Consider the following 17,050-nt stretch of genomic DNA (forward strand, 5'->3'; position numbering starts at 1 on the left):
CTGTTCTATGGATTAGTAGTTACCCACATCTCCTAACACTGAGATTTTAAATTATAGTTCAAGTTTCTTTTCAGATGGAAATGTAAAATACACATTGCACAGTAAGACGGCAGATGTTCAAGAACAACAAAACTAGTTTAAGGTCATATTGTGTGAAACATTCTGCTGGAAGACTTCTCAGCCTGACTCCTGTTCATCCGTGTATAGATAATTATTACTAAATAAAGGATTATCTTTGTGAATAGAAATGGGTGTCCTGTCAAAATGGCTCTTCCAGCTTTGCAGCAGTTTCCAGAGGAAATAGTCACTGGTGTGGGAGTGTGACTAGCAGAGATTTTAATACCAGCCATGGCAGTGTGGCCCGTCCACACAGGAAGGGAAGCTTTGAACTGGCCTTTGTAGCACAAGCAATTGTTTGCAGAGAAGGTGACAACAAATCACGGGGCTGTGGGTTAGCGGAAGGCAACCACATTCCAGGTGATCGATGGAGAGGTAAGTTCAGATGGAGCACCTGCATTCTGTTCCCACTCAGCTTTTATATCCCCTGAATGTTCAGTGTCTGGAGCTGCAAAAACATGTGAAGAGCACTCGTTAGAGGCATCAAGCTGATGAGAATGAACATTCTTGTTAAAAGCTTGACTGTTTCTGACGTGAAAATACTGCATTTTTATAAATGTGAACTCTTAACTTGTGAACAACAGAAGTAGATCTGCTTTAGGAATTTGCTTGAGCCCTTGACATGACATTGTGTCTAATTACTGAATGGATTTCCTTTTTGTGCAGCTGCAACTCTAGTTTCTCATTATCAAAGGAAAAAGCAGGAAATGTTGGGGTTTTTTTATTTACACGTAATTTGGATAGTTCTAATGCCCTTGCACCGTATTGATCGGAGCTACAGTGGCCGCTGGTCCTGCTGTCGCTCTGTCTCAAGGCAATTGTCACGGAGCTCTGCGTGGTCTGGCAAAGCGCATTGTACGTCTGCAAGGAACAAGTGGGAGATCCTGGAGCGGGCTGGGTTGGTTCAAGTACGACTGGATGAACTTCCAGCTGTTGTTTAGTCTAAAGATTTATTTGTTATATCTTTAAATCTTGTGATGATACCGGGCAGGAGTACTCCATAAGTGCTTACTGACAAAAAAAGTCATTAATTTTTGAGAGGAAAGAGTAAAATGGGAGTATGGTGGGGTTTTTTCCTTCATGTATGCATAGAACTTCTATTAGTGCTAATTTGAGTTGCATGCGTGCATCGAGGACAACAGTGATTACAAATCCAGCACTTTATAATCTTCACGTAAATTAGGAATCACTTGGAGGTTGCCGTGCTCATGTAACATCCCGTCTGTGCTCCAACAATGGTTGCACGAGTGACAATTCCATAGTCTATCAATTATCTGCTGTGTCCCGGTGAAAAATTCCCAGTTATGTTTATTTTGGTTAGTCGGGCATCTACAGAGCCTTCCCTACCTTTAGTCCTGACGTCCACTGGAGATCTATCGTCCGGCCTGCGCACAGGATGGGAGATTTGACAGCAACTGGGTGCTTTTGAAGTGCACGCTGGGGGGTTTGTTGTGTTTCTTGGAAGGAGCCAGGGCACGTTTCTAAAATGATAATTAAATTTTTTAAAAAGTGTTGTGATGTGGCAGTACTGTGACATATAGTTGTCTTAGTAATGAAATGGTGATGTCATTGATGAAACGGGGAGGTAAATCGTGTAGAACGTAAATTCTAGAATTCAGCTACTTCTTGACTTTTGTGTATAAATCTGATTTCTTTTTAAGAAAATCCTTAAATGGTTAATCCCTGAAAAATATCTTTTAAATTTCTGTTGTGTGACTTTTGATCAGTTTCTGCAGATGTTGTGACTAAACGCAGGGAAAAGACAGGAGCTTTATGGAGCCTGGAAAACCAAGAGAGACCTTGAGAGGTCAGTCCCACAGAGGAGGGTCTGCAGGCCCAGGTGGTTCCATCCCCAGCTCCCTCTTGGCTCCCACCAGGATGCTGCACGCTAGGCTACAGGTAGCTTCCTAAATAGACTTTAAGGCACGTCCCATGAGAGCAAATGGTGATTAACTTTCTTTTGAGTCACCGGGCACTTGTGAAAGTACAGCTGGTGGAATATGGTTTGTGTGCGTAAGAAAATCAATGAATTCACAGAGCTGCTCTGCAGATCTCCTACAGCTGCAGTAGTCATGACTGCGGTCACCTTAGTGCTTCAGTGTCCTTTTGTTTGAAAACAAAAGGGAAATACAGAAAACTCCTTTTCAGTGTATGGTCAGCTCCAGAAGCTGGCAAAAAGTGTTTTCTGTTGATTATTTTGTGGGTTTTGTTTTATTTTCATTTAAGGCCCAAAACTTTGAGGCGGTTATTTTGTCTGCTGGAAAGTAGTCATGTTCTAGCAAATGAATGTCCTAGTGATTCTCACAGGTGTCTAGAAAAGCAAATCCTACAAATGGCTGTTTTTAGACTCGGATATTAAAGGCTCTGTGGAAATTCATTCAGTGGGAATATAAGCTCATGGCTAATGGCAGTCTCAGATTTAGACCAAAGCTGCTTTACTGACATTTGAGCTGATCTGTGGAGATCCTGTTCTAACAGAAAACTGTACAGACTTCCACAGACCTTAAATTCCACTGAATACATCCCTTAAGTAGTTTGCTCAGAGGAATGTTAAGCTCTCTTCCTAAATCTGCAAAGTACAGCTATTTGGCAACTTTGAGTTTACAGTCTGACAGCTCACGTCATCAGTGGGAACACGACGAGCAGAGGAAGAGGCTGCGTTGCTTGCTGGTGACTTACAGGAATCTTGTAATAACAATCAGCTAGAAAACGTTGGAAAGCTGTGACAATCTGGAAACGTTGTGACATCTGTTAAACACACTTGGTTTTATTCCTGTTGATTGTAGTGAGATGCCGAGTGGTATTTCATGGAAATGGAGTGGTTGTGTTCCACAGTGGGAGCCAAAAGTCTTCATCAAGGACCCACATTGTCATTCAGGTGAATTTCTATATAAATGACCACGACACATTCTTAACGCTTGAGCCACCAGATCCACCTAGGTGATAAAATTTCACTTCCCAAGAGCTTCTCCAGCAGTTTGTGGTTCTTTCCAAGGGCTCCACACCACCTCACCAGCCTTGGTCAGGTTGGGACAGAGCATCTCTGATCCTACCAGTGAGTCACCTTGAAGCTGCTCCCCGGTGCAGCCTGGAAAGTGATCTTTGGGGATCAGTCTGCAGCGTATTGCACCGTTTGGTGTGGTGGTCTGTTTCTGAAGGTGTCAAAAATACTACGGCTCTGTAAGGATTAGCTGAAACAGCTTAGAATGGTTCTAGACTGGAGCCCAACATGCAAGAACAATATCATCTACAAACTAGCTAGGACCAGTTAGGGACAAGTTTGATGTGAGCAGGGTGTGGTTACCCAAACCCCAGTGGTTTAATCAGCCAAAACCTGAATGTTGTATGCCCGGGAAGCACGGACGTGAACCTTTTCAGCACGAGTGAACCCTTCTGTGGGAGTTGCCTCAAGTGCAAGGTCAACATCTGCAGTGAGGCTCTCTGGTCATACACAGCTCGACACCGTCTTTTTGAAGAGAAGCAGGAACAATGTAAGAAAATGATCACACAACTGAGAATATGGATTTGTCCTATAAGGAAGATCTCTAAAGCCTGCCACGCGTTAGACTTCAGTCTAGATTAATGTCTGGATCTCAAATCTTGGGACTCTCATCACAAAAGACACTATAAAAAGGTTGGAAATGGAGACCTTGCCGTACGATTCTATGATTCTGTAAGTCCTGCAGATAATTGCCTGGCTCCCTTAAGCCATTCGAGGTAAAGTTACTTCACGCAGGCAGTGCCATTGCCTACGAAGCAAATGGAAAATGCAATTGCAACTTTGCGTGCGATTGTGAAGACGACACCCAAACTACAGCTACCTAGCAGAACTGCTGCCCTCTTCTTTGGAAGAAAAGCTTGTGGTATTCTCTCTGGAAACAATAGATTTGAAGACATTACTCTTTTTACATGTGGCCTTTCAAGGTGTCCTGTGAAAGATGATGGTTTACTACACATTTACCCTGGTTTCTGCAGCTTTCAATGTAACAGACAGAGAAATCTCACCACCTGAGACCTCCTAGGGCTTTAGTGTGTAGCTAAATCCAGGCTGAGTTTAAGCAGAGACCAAACTGACAGCAGATACAGGGCTTAAATACAGGTTGTGTGATGCATTGGAGAAGGAATTGAATGGTCCTATGCTGTTAGGAGGGACTAATAACTGAGAAAGTGTTTTTTCCCCTTTTTGACTACTCTTATTCAAGTTAGGGGGCAGAGGAAAAGAGAAAGCATACCAGGGCTGGATTCCCTCGAGGGGGAGAGTGGAGGCTACAGCGGAGACAGAGGAGGAGGTCCTTTGCTGTTGCAGTCTGAGGCAGATTAACAGCATAGCTGTCAATATGTCTTCTGGAAGGTAAAAAAAAAAAAAAAATTCACTGAGAGATTATGAATTACTATTTTTTTTTTAAAAAAAGCCTTGGTTGTGATCACTCACCATAAAAAAACGAAGTCCTTTGATTTTAACTTTAGTCTTAATTTTGGGGAAGGTGATGAAGGATGCAGGACATTTAATCTGTACTTACTGCCGTGTTTCTTTGTGGTTTTGAAAGTAAACATTTTGCCTTAAGAAAGAAGCTAAATTGGTTTGCACAGGTGTAAAGCTTTCCTTTTATTAATATTTAAATAAACGGGGGACTGTCACTGAACTGCGATTTAGTATTTTTTTTAATCAGTCTTTGTTGGATTGGAAAGCATTTATTCCATTAGGAGGCTATAAAAAAGAAGATTTATCCTTAAAATAAATTAATAAGAATCTCTTGTGCAAACGCTGAAACTAAGTGGAATGTTTCCAGAAAAATCAGGCATTATTATGATTTTTTTAAAGTGTGTATAAAATAATCCTCTCTTCCAAAAGATGCTTGAAGTTGTTTGGATAGAGTTGGCATCTGCCAGAGTCGAGTCACACATAAGATAACATGATTGACCATTTTTGGCACAGGACGGTCTAAATTGGCTCGTCTGTTGGCTGTCAGTCTCTTCTGAATTAGCTCCAACTCTTTGTAGGCACGTTTCCATCTGGTTAAGTTTAGGACTCAAGCTGTTTATATATTAAAAAAAAAAAGTATTTTGTACCAATAACAGTTTCAGGAAAAAGGTTTTTGCTTCTCTTCCTAAGGCATTTTGAAACTATTTGGTTTTCTTTACTGGTCAAAATAACCTTCTAAAGAGTGAAAGAAGATGTGCCCATGTATTATGTTAAGACCCTTGAACCATGCAAATAAAATGGAAAGAAATTAAACTTTGTATACATTCATATTTAAATATATGTATGTATGCATGCATATAATTCTATACTATGCAATTCTTCTAAATTGGAAAACCAGATTTTAAGTCTGCTAATATTTTAGCTGTGGGCATTAGGAAAGCAGAATGAATACATGCTGTTACATCCTCATTGAGTCTTTCTAAGATTGGCCTTGCATTATTTTTATTCTGAATATTAGCCATCTGGCACTGTGTGCGGCAGTATTTAGTGCCACAAATAATAATGAAAAATATGGTAATATCTCGTGATGCTTTAACATAAAAATATAAGACAGAGGGTATAAAGCTTTGGGCGTCTAATCTTAAAGCTGCCAAAGCATGTTGTTCCCTCTGCCCTTGTTTTCCCTAAATGAGTCTTTGATTGGAGACAGCAGTGGCAATAGGAAAGTTGTTGGTTAATGCACATTAATAAAACTGCGTTTCTTGTAGTTAATGAACTACAGTCCTGATGAACAAGGGGTAGGAAAAACTCCAACATTTATACCTTTCTGTTCAGGTAGATGTGGGCACGTCCAAGACACACGAGAAAAAAGTATTTGACTTCACACGTACCAAGAGGGCTCTGGCTTCTCCACATCAGTCCAGCCCTGTAGAAATGCTTGAGCTTTAAAAAAAAAAAAGCCTTTTCCTGCTGTCTCCTCACGTCAAAATATGATGATGAGGACTGTTGCATATTCAGCAAAACTGTTGTTCTCGCTGTAGTTAAGTTGCATAATTAGATGGGGCTTAAATGAGGTGGAGAGCTGAACTTTAGTGATTCTGTAGGCTGATGCAGAGGTGGAATTGCAAGCTAACTCAGATGAACTTACCAAGCTTTGAGTGCTTCAGGAAAATAGTTTCAGGCTGTTCAGGTTCAAAGGAAGCGAGCATTTTCATGAACATTCATTTTAGAGAACACTTCTGCTGGGGAAGATGAGTTTACCTTTACGTCTTTCTCCAAGGTTGGATTTATTTTGAAGATTGGCCGAGCAGCAATTAGGATGGCAAGACCTGTGTGGCCATGTAACGTCGCTGCCCTGTCTGAATTAAAAACAACCATTTTCATCGCTCTGCTCTCTGTAACTTCTGTTCACTGCTGGAGCATCCTCTAGACTTGAAGCAAGAGCATAAAGGATAAGGTGCCTCCAGGCACAGGAGCTTCATGTTGCCTAAAGAAGTTAAATAATTCATTAGAACACTACACATAACAAACTCCTTCAGCAATGACAGGGCTTAACTTTCTTCTGTTTTCGTGCAGCCCACCCCAAACAGAGACAACAGCATAACATGAAAGACAGCAATGCTAAAAGAAGTTTGAGTCTCCACCTGTTCAGAGTCCTCGCCAGCTCTTTTGTCTCTGCCTTCATCCAGGAGCTTTAGATGCCAGCCAGCTTGGCCAGAGCAGCAACTAGGTTTGGACTATGGGATATCCAGAAACATCTACCGCATCTCTGCAGGTCATTAGCCTGGCGCACACCGCAGAGGGTCCGACCTCACCTGGGTCACTAGATTTCCTACTGCCCATGAGCAGGTCAAATGTATAATGAATCCACGGCAGGTCTGATGTTGTCCAGGCACGTGCTGGACCGAAGAGCAACGCCTGAGCAGTAAATCAGGTGCACCCAGGCTGCGTGGGGCTCACTGCGCACACGCCAACATTCTGTGCAGAAATGCAGGAGCCTCCAGCCCAGGGGCTCAGCACCATCTCGCCGTTCTGTTTCCTGCTCATCCCTCTGACTGTGGCCCCTCTACGGGCTAAAGGAGGAGCAGTGCAGAAGGGGCTCGGGCAGCCTGACGGTGATACAGCACCGGGAGTTTCGGCTTGGGGGCTCTCAAGAGCCAAACGCCTCAACAGCTCTGCTGCTGCACTTGGTCGTGCTGTCTCAGAAGCTGTTGTTCAGCGTGTTGGTCCCTCTTCCTACAGTTTGGCCCTTGACGTATCCTGATCCTCTTGCCTTCTCCAGGTTTGTTCTAACCTGTGCTCTGGCTCACTGCAATCATTCTTGAGCCTTTTTTGTTGTTGCTGGTTGCTTTTCTTTTTCTTTTTTTTTTCCTTTTTTTCCCCCCGCTAATACAGTAGCCTCCCCTAAAGGGGCCGAGGTTGTCAGTCCTGCCAAGGAAATGAGAGAACACAGAGCCTTCTGTCCACAGAGCACTTGTCTTGGCCAAGGCACAAATGTAAGCTTTTATTTCCTCCTGTTTAGAAGCCACCACTAATGAGGGGTTTGGCCGTGGAAACGCAGTAAGACAAATGCCCAATTTGAACACGATTTACAATTTGAGGTTGAAATGTTGGGAGGAAGGTGGGGGCACTGGAGAAATAGATATGGGCTAATTTGGGGGATCAGAGCCTGTTAGCAGCATAGTTTCAATGTTGCGTTGGGCCATGGGAGCCTCAGAGACTATTAACCTATTGGAACTTTGATTGAATAAGGAGGTTTTTTAGCCTTGTGATGGCGTTGCAAGGGAGGGCTGGGGTTTTGTGGGTGGAGAGGGTTGACTGGTGGAGCAAGGAGCATATCAAGGAATGGAGAAGCCTGGAAAACGAATGTGGGACCCTCCTCACCTTCCTTCCTTCTCTAGCTCTGTCAGGCACCATTGGAAACGTGTCTTGCCCAGGGAGGTCACCAACAGCCTTGAGATTCTCCTGAGTGTTTCTGAAACACCACCCGTCAGGGCAAAGAGCAGGTATGGACTCAATAGCAGCGCTGTTCCTCCAGCTCCTCTTAGCACACCGCAAGGGGGATGCAAAAAGACAGGAGTGTTGAGGAGTCTTTCTGCAACCAGTGGGGTTCATAATGGACAACTGTTTCAGGTGGGGTTTTTGATGGTTTTTGACAAAGCTCTAAGGCTTGCCAGGTGTGAGAGACGGGAAAGGAGAAATTCGGTACATGGCAGCTCATGATTCCAGCTTTGTTTCTCCTTCAGGAATTGCTTCAGCCTCAGCACGAATGACTCACTGTTTGCAGGCTCAGCGTTATTTCCCACAGCACACAGTTTTGAATGGCACATCAGGACCTAGGAAGGAAGGAAGGACGAGATAGGGTGAGTCCCTCACCCACCGGAATCACAGCCTGCCCCCCACATGGAGTGCCTCCTGCTCTGCCGGCAGTCTGCATCACACCCTTCTTGTTCAGAAGTTGGTCCTGAAAGTCTGACAGAGTTAGGGAAGAAATCCTCTCCAGGTCTTTGTGGTAGGGTGGGATAGGAGGGTGATGCCTCCGGTGATCTTGCTGCCTTTTGCTCTGTTTTTTTAAGGTTCATAACATCTGGGTAGCTTTCTGCTTGAACCATGGTTTTCCAGGCTTGCCCAAGAGCGTAGGATTTGAGAGCTTTGAAAATCACATTCGTGTTGTACTTGTGCCACAGGGAAACCAGAATCCTGCCGTGAACCTCTGCCTTTTTCGGTACTGTTCAGCGGAGGGGCTGTGTATGGCAGAAGGGAATCAGGCTGTGCCAAGTGAAGACTTTAGCCCTCATTGGGTATGCCTCAGTGAGGCTCCCCGTGTCAGGAGAAGGAGGAAGGATCAGGAATAGGCGCTTACAGAACTGGAAATCACCATGGCATTGGCCTATTGCCATAATCCGGGTTCTGCTATTTCAGACTCTGACTCCTGCTTCCTGAACAGACAAGCAAGCGTAGGCTCCCGACGTGTGTATGTGTCCGGGCACACGGATTTGGTGTGAAGGCAGCTGAGAGGATGGGACAGATGTAAATGTCTGATCTGCTCCATCTTACAGGTTGTAGCGAATGATTACGATGCACGTTGCAGCTGCAGCGCATTGGGGAGGTCAGGGGAGCAGTGGGGTGCGTGGCAGGGCAGAGCGAGGCGCTGGCTGGCATCGCAATCGCTCCTCGCGCAGGGTTTTGTTGATCTCTGCCTGTCAAAAGGAGTTTTCTTAGCACCTTGTTCTCACACCTGCGAGTCTCTTTATTTGACAGTCTGGAAAATTAATACCCAGCCAGGGTGGGTAGTGCACTTCCACCATGGCAGTGCACTTCTTACATCTGTTTGTGGCACTGCATAAAAGGATGACAGTGCACAGACTGTTAATTTTTAAGAGTGCCCGAGATGCTGTGCAGAATTTTATGCCGCTGATCGATTAGTGTTGCGGTAGGTCTGTAATTGTAGTACCTTAAACGAGAAGCGTATGGGTGAGTGAAAGTAAAGGCATTATATTGTATCATCACAGCTACAAGGATAACCTTTGTGCCTTACGTTTGCTTTCTCTCTAAAAGATGGCATTTAAATAAATACCTGGGTCATCGTCTTCTAAGCTGGATCCAGGTGCGGTGCTTATTTGGTTGAGTGTATCTCCTCATCTCCACGACAGCCCTCCCCACGCTCACGTCCAGTCTCATCTCTGGGGTTATATCCTGCTGATGGCTGTAGTTGCCAGCCTCCCTGCACGCAGCACCGCTGCCGGCTCCTTTCCAAAGGCATCACGAGGAGCTGGGCTGGTTGGACAAAGTTGGTGTCAGTGCCCTGGTGCTTCCAGTCCCGTGCTTCCTGCCCACTGCGGCGTGCAGCGAGGTGCCTCAGCAGAGGAGCTGCCAGATTTGCTTCCGTGCCTTTGGTGGCACTTGTGAAGGTGACAGCCTGGATGTGAGTGTGCTGGGGGCAGAACCTCCCCTGAGTTCATGAAGTTTTAAAAGCAGTTAATGAACACCATCCAAATTTTATTTATTTTACTGAGCACTGCTGGTGCGCAGTCGCTGTCTGACATGACCCTGATTAATTACTCATTACTTGAATCTTTCTGTCAAGAATATAATGGGGGGGGATGTTATGAAATTAAATGCAGTATTATGGTGGAGATTACAAATGTGCAAAGCTCTAGGGACAGAACTGTGCGATTTCCACAGCAACGTGGTGATGCTGGAGAGGAAAACCATAACTGAGGATGGGACTGGGAGGTGCTACCAGTATGCCAGTGCCTCGCTCCGTGGCCTTAGTCAAATTGCTTACCGCTCGCCTCCGTTTCTACACCAGGGTGTAACACTTCAAGGATGTGCCCTGCTGCAGTGCAAGGGAATCATTTCTTTGCAGGTGAGGTGTAGCAGCACATCCTGGGTACCACTGCTAATAAAGAACAAATGAGATGATTAGTTTCTTATTTTGCAGTACTGAAAGTTGATGTGTAAAGCGTTCGGAATTCAGAGAGCATTACGTATGTTACTACACGCTGCTCTGTTTTATTACTGCATATACACCTGGGGCTCTCTGATGCCATGAGAACAAGGACTAAAGCGCTTGGTATTTTAAAATTTTAGTCACAGTATTACCTAATCAACTTTTGAGATTGTATGCGTTGTGCTGTCTAGGATGAAAAGGCAGCAGAATTTCATGTGAGCTGAAGTGGTAACTTAAGAATAGGAACCTCTGTTAAATATCACAGTGAATTTAATTAAACCAAAAGGCTAACCCTCATCTTGCTTTTTTTCAACTGCAGTTAAAATGGTTGTGTCTGGTTTGCTTTCTATTTGCTAAACAATTCTGTTGATTTAGAAGACACAATAGCAGAACTTTCCTCCAGTTGCCAGTGCAGTGACTCCAGACAGGGTGCAGGTGCGAGGCCAGCAGCGCTGCAGGTGTCATGGAGAAAGGGTTGCAGTACTAAAAGCTGTTGTGGGGTCCTGCGAGAACGGATGGATTGTATAAGCTCACAGGCTCTATGGGTGCAGACTCCTGCCTTGCCTCAGTTTCTCTCACCCTCCTGTTCTGCAAAAGGCAGCGTCTGGCGAGTCCCTGCCTTCCCCTGGCATCTCAGCAAGCCCTAAGCAATCTTGAGATGAGGCAGGCTCTCCCTTTTAATGAACAGCTGATGGCAAAGCATCGTTTTAGAAGCTGTTATGTCTTAATAATATGATAATGAAAATAAAGCTGAAGAGCTGTTGCAACCCCTGACCCGGTTCCCCCCCCTCCACTTCTGGCATCTGTGGCGCTTGAGAGAATTCAGCTGCATTGACAGACTTCACTCTCCTGCTCCGAGCGAGCTCTCCCCGGGGCCGCAGGCCGGGAGGGAGCGGTGACACCCGGCCCAGCGCCCGCCCCGGCCCCTGCCCGCCGCCTCCATTGTAAACTCCCTGCCGGTAACGGCCTGGCCTTCCCCTCCCGGCAGCCCAGCGGGCTGCGGGCGAAGCACCGGCCGCGCACCGCTTGCCTTGCCTTCCTCCCGGCCCCGCCTCCCGGGGGACGCTGCCCCTCTCGACCGAGAGCGGGCGGGCACCTGCCCGGGCCCAGGCGGCAGGTGAGGCCGCCCCGCCGGGGTGCGGGCCCGCCTGTGCGGGGCCGCGGCCACGCGCCCTTTATGCCCGGTGGCGGCGCGGTGCGCGCTCCCGCCCGGCTGAGGGGGCGAACGGGGAGGGGGGGGGGGGAGCGGGCGCCGGTCCCGCGGCTGAGGGAACAATGGCAGCGGCGGCGCTCCCCAGCACCTCCTGAATGGGCACAGGCGGCCGGGGGTGGGGAGGCGGCGGCGGCGGCGAGGAGGGAGCGGCCGCGGCGGAGGAGGAGGAGGAGGCGGCGGCGGCGGAGGGGCGAGGCGGGAGCCGCCTTCCTCCCTCCCTCCCTCCCTCAGCGGGGAGCGCGGGGCCGGCGCGGGCTGGCTGCGCGCCGCGGGGGCCCGGCCGGGAGCCGCCGGGGCGCTGAGGGCCGTGAGCGGCGGCTCGCCGCGGGCCCTGAGGCGGCGGCGGCGGCGGCGGCGGCGGGGGAGGGGGGGGCCGGCGCGCGGGGGGAGGGGCGGGGGCCGGCTGCGCGCGGGGCGGGCGCGTCCACCTGCGCGCGCCGGGGCCCCGGGCGCATGGAGCAGCGTGAGCGCCGCATCCGCCGCCGCCGCCGACACCGCCTGTCGGGCGGGGGGACCCGCCGGCCCCGCGCGGCCGCCTCCCTCGCGGGCCCGGCGCTGAGGTGAGTCCCGCCGCGGCGGCGCTTTCCCCCCCCCCGCCCCGAACCCTCCCCACACACCGCGGGGGAGGTGGCGTGAGGCGGGGCGGGGGAGGAGGGGAGGCCGGGGCGTGGGGTGTGTGGGGGGGATGCTGATGGCAACGCCGGCCTGCGCGGCGGTGCGGGGCGCGGAGGCCTGCGGGGAAGTTGCGCGGCGGGGGAACGAGCGGGGTGGCCGGTGTGTGTGTGTGCGGTGTGGGGGGGGCGGCCTGCGCGGGCAAGTTGTCGCCTCCCCCCGCCGCGGGGCTCCGCGTCCCCCCGGGCAGGTGCCGCGCTGGGCGGGGGGCGCCGCCCCACAGGGCCCCGGGGGGAGCGGGACCCTCAGGGCCGCAGCGCTGCCGCCCCTCGGGGCTCCCTCCGCCTCCCCTCACGCCCCGGAGGGGTTTATTTACAGCGCCGGGGGGGCTGCACTTACTTCAGCCTCGGCCAGAACAAAAAAATATAATAAAAGGGGGAAGGGGGGGATGGGATTTTTTTTTATTATTTAAAAAAGAAGCCTCAGCCCTGGAAGTAACTGTCATTCCGCGTATTAAACTAGAAAACTGGCTAATCAAATAAAACTGGCTCATTGTCTGAAACTCTATCCCAGCGAAAAATGCGGCTGTGAATATAATTAACCATCTGTCTAGCGAGCGGTGGAGAATTGGGTTCGTTGCGGTTTTTATTCCGGGCTCTTTAATTCCTGAGCCGCTTGCGCGGCCGTGCAGCGGCGGCAGCGGTAATGTGTTTTGCTTACTAAGTGTAAGATGTGACCCGTGTGTGTGCGTGGATGGTGGTGAAACGGGGAGAGGGGGGGAATAATGAAACCCTCGTCTCCGAAACGATCTGCGCCGCGAGCGAGCGGTGGGGTTTGTGATATATTGACCCAAACAAGCCGTAGTGGGACCGGCGGTGGAAGCGGAGGTTACGCGTTTTCTCTCGGCGATGCTCTCCGTGTTTCGCCTCCCGCTCGGAAGGAGCGCAGGATGGGTGCGTGTTTGGGGAGCTCGTGGATGGGTGTCGCGGGTGGCTGCGTGCGGCCGGAGGAGAGCGGTGCGCCTGTGCGAGCCAGGGCCTCAATGAGCCTCTTGGCGTGCAAACAAAACGGCTCTGTGGTTCTTAAACCTTCCCGGAGGTTTTCCCCTCGCTTCCGCTCAGCGGTTTGCTGGTCCCTTCTGCTCCACGCCAGTCCCTCTGGCCGGCTGCGCCCGAAACCGCCGTGCAACCATCAACATCCTGGTATTCGGGTGTGCGTCCTCGGCGTCGGAGGTACCTGCTGGTATCGCTGGAGCAGCGTGGTAATGCGGTAACCGCTGTGCCCACAGCAGAGTCTGCTGGACAGTGAGCCGGGTGTGTGCCTGTACACGTGCTCACGCTTGGTTTTAGTTTAGGTAAGGGAAGAATACAGGAACTAAAAAAATAACGGCAGCGCTCAGGCAGGTAGGAGGCAATTTAAAGTCACTTCAGCTAATACCCCGTGCAAGACTACATTTGTTAAGGGATGTGAACTGTGCATAAGGCAGCAGTCTTCAGTGAATCGCTTCTTAAAAACAAATACTTGACAAAAGAAGCAGACCTGCTAAATGGGTAACAATTATGTAAGCCCATAGTAGGTTTTGATGTATGTCAAGTCTGTTAAATAAATCAACCTGTTCAGTGAATAAATCTGCTATGCACCAATGCTTGCTTTATTTATATATTTATTTTTAAGGGGATAAACCTGGCTGTGTATTTAAGATGTTTCTACTGAGCATGTAAATCTCACGGCCAAGCCCTGTAGCTGCCAGTGACACAAGACAAATCCGCAGGGAGGGTGGGGTGCAGGAGCATGGCGAGGGAGGGGGTATGCCGAGTAATAAGATGGATATTAAAAATACACAAAGATGTGCATAAGGATTCCTAGTGATAAAATTCTCGCTGATCCGTGTCTTGATGGAGTATTTGCTTTGCAGTGGCAATGGCCCATACAAAGCTACATTGATTTAGCTTTCCCTGTTCACGATGGCAGTGCTGGTGAATAATTATTTTCCCAAAAGCCCTAACTAAAGGAAGAAAGAGAGTCCCTGCTTGGCCTACACAGTAGTACAGTATCTTTGAAAGCGCGTATCCGGCTGCAAATAAAGAGAGCCAGTTCAAGTGTTACTGCACTCAGCAGAAATAAAAGGGAGGCAGAAAAGGGGAGCAACTGGCCGGCCTCCCCGGGCACCTTGTCCCCCTTTCCCTCTCTGCCCCTCACCCGGCGCTTGGCTTTGGGGGACGGGGAGGGGGGATTTCTGTGGGTTTGATTTTCCTTTTTTTTTGTGTTTGCTGATGCCTTTTGGAGGCGAGGCTCCGGCATCCCACTTGAACATTGAGTTCTGAATGATGGGGAGTCTCTTTTGGATTAAAAAAAATAAAAAGGGAAAGATTGTGGCCAGTGGATTTTAACTTCTGTGGCTGGTACAGGGACAACATCTGTGTGGGGCAGTGCTTTGATGGTGTCCTCCTCTTTTGAGATGGTGATGCCTCGTGGATGTTTTTGTGAGGGATCATGTGCGGATGTTTTTCCTGTCTTTGGAAAGAAACACATGGAAAGACTTAAATATGTTTGCAGGACCAGGAATGACCCAGGCGAGGCTTGGGGAGGAACTGTTCCCAAACAAAGGGGTCCGACTCGCGTGTGCATCCCAGGTGTCGGACGCAACCATCGATACAAGGTGCAGCAGCACTTCTCAGATAATTCAGGCTTTTCCATCGTAGACAGAGTAATAACAAACCAACCGTGCTAATTTCCTCAAGCACAACAGTGAACCGTCCACTTCAAGTTTATGCCCTATCACAAACAAAGAGCCACGTTCGGAAATAGGCTTTTCCTTGGGCAGAACACAGGGAGAAGAGCCGTGGGCACTCCAGACCTTGCCCCAGTCCTTACGTGGGGGCTCTGCAGGTGCTGCCATAGTTGGGTGCGTGTTTGGCCCTGAGAGAGGCAAGTAGTCTGAATGTTAAACACAGTAAAATTGCTATTGCTTCTCAGTAATGACAATCTTTGGTCTGTGAGGGAGTTTAAAAAAATTATTTTGAGAATTGGGAGCAAAATAATTTTGATATAACCCACCTGGTACGTTCAAAGTCCTGTATTTTCACCTGGGAGAGGATTGCACTTTTTTATTTTTATGCTAGATCTTTGTGTACTTTTAGCCCCGCTTGAGTTGGCTTTATAATCATTACCTGTGTATACAGTTAGGTGCTTGACGAGGCTGATTTTGTGGAAGCTGCCAGCAGTGAGTAAATGAGCCATGCGGCATGAAACCGAGCGAACCATGTGTTGTTGGTACCTTGCTCTTCCCTTCGTCCTTCGAGTTGGTCGTACGCACCCGTGGTGTCACCTGTACAGGGGTCTGGGCTGCTCTGGCGTAGGGACGTGCCTGATTTGTTACCTGTGTGTGGTGTGAGAGGCTTGGTGGGATCTCAGCCCTTCGATTTGAGGGCTCCTGGGTGCCATTACAACGAAATGTGAAATAATTACCGTGTGTTATGTTGCTGTGTAGGAAGCGGGGAAGTTACAGATGCTGCAGATGATTAACGGGTTTGAGCATCCAGGCGTTGGGCGTGGGTTTTGCCTGAAGGATGCACAAATTGAGGGTAAGCTGCCCTGCTCTCAGCGCCAGAGTGTTGGTACCATCGCTTCCCTGCCTGTGGACTTGAGGAAAAATTGGGGGTATTTGGTAAAGCTGAGCTGGAGCGAAGTTTACGGGAAGAGCTGTCAGTTCTGCAAATCAGCGTTGAACCCGGCTGCGTGCCTTATCCTCCGCAAAGTCATCTTATGAACAGCAAGAGGAGGTGGCTTTAGTTCAGTAGTGCTTTGGATGGCGAGGTGGTGGTGCTGGGTAGATCTTGTTTGCGGTTCAGGGGAGTAGCATGTAATCTGTGTAATACTGCTTTTGTGTGCCTCTCTTGCAAATTGATGTCTGGGGAATGACATGTAGCAAAGGCTCTAGACCAGCAGGTCTCTGATATTTTTGTAGCAGTGTCTTTTTATTCAAAGCAGGTGTCATGGAGATCTTTCATCCCAGGATTTCTTTCATCCCTGGCATTTGTTAGCTTGTGTTAAAACTTTAAATCTCGAGAATTTCTTGTGTACAGAAGGTGTTCTCATATTGCTTTCGCAGGGGCCGAGCCGAGTGATTATGCAGTCTCCAAACAGTGATACTATGAGCTGGAGCTGTGTCTGCATTGCTACGTCAGCTCTGCGGGTGGCACCGGGACGTGGCCCGCTGCCCTCCGCTCGCAGGAGGGGTCCGCGCTGGCTGCGGCGGAGGGCACTGCAGGGAGATCTGGGAGCAGGTGGCCATGGAGAGTGTTGGCCCTGGGCAAAGTTTGCTTCTGACCCTTAAGTATTCAGAAGGTGATTTATGCCCAGCTATGTGAGCTCATATTTGCAGTCTTGTTTGGTTTTAACAAAGCTCTGGAAGCGCTTTTTACTCCAAGATGCCTGATTTCCTGAATTTATCCAAGCTCTTGTCTTGATAGTCTCCCATGATAGAAAATTCTGTTGCCTGACTGTTTCCTTTCACTGATCCTGTATTTCTTGTTTTGTTTTGTTTGTGCTGTACCTTCAGAACATGGGTGGATGTGTCACTAGAAGTTTCTGATTGATCTTCTTGTCTAGATTTACTGCCGTTGCCCCTTGGGAGGGTAGGACCATAGTATGCTGGACCAAGAGGGCTGGTGTTGCTTCTGCTTGGACCCCAGCTGATTGATTTACCAAATCAGTTTTAACACCTTTCTGA

The sequence above is a fragment of the Nyctibius grandis genome, chromosome 10 (assembly GCF_013368605.1).
Source record: "Nyctibius grandis isolate bNycGra1 chromosome 10, bNycGra1.pri, whole genome shotgun sequence".
Classification (NCBI taxonomy): Eukaryota; Metazoa; Chordata; class Aves; order Nyctibiiformes; family Nyctibiidae; genus Nyctibius; species Nyctibius grandis.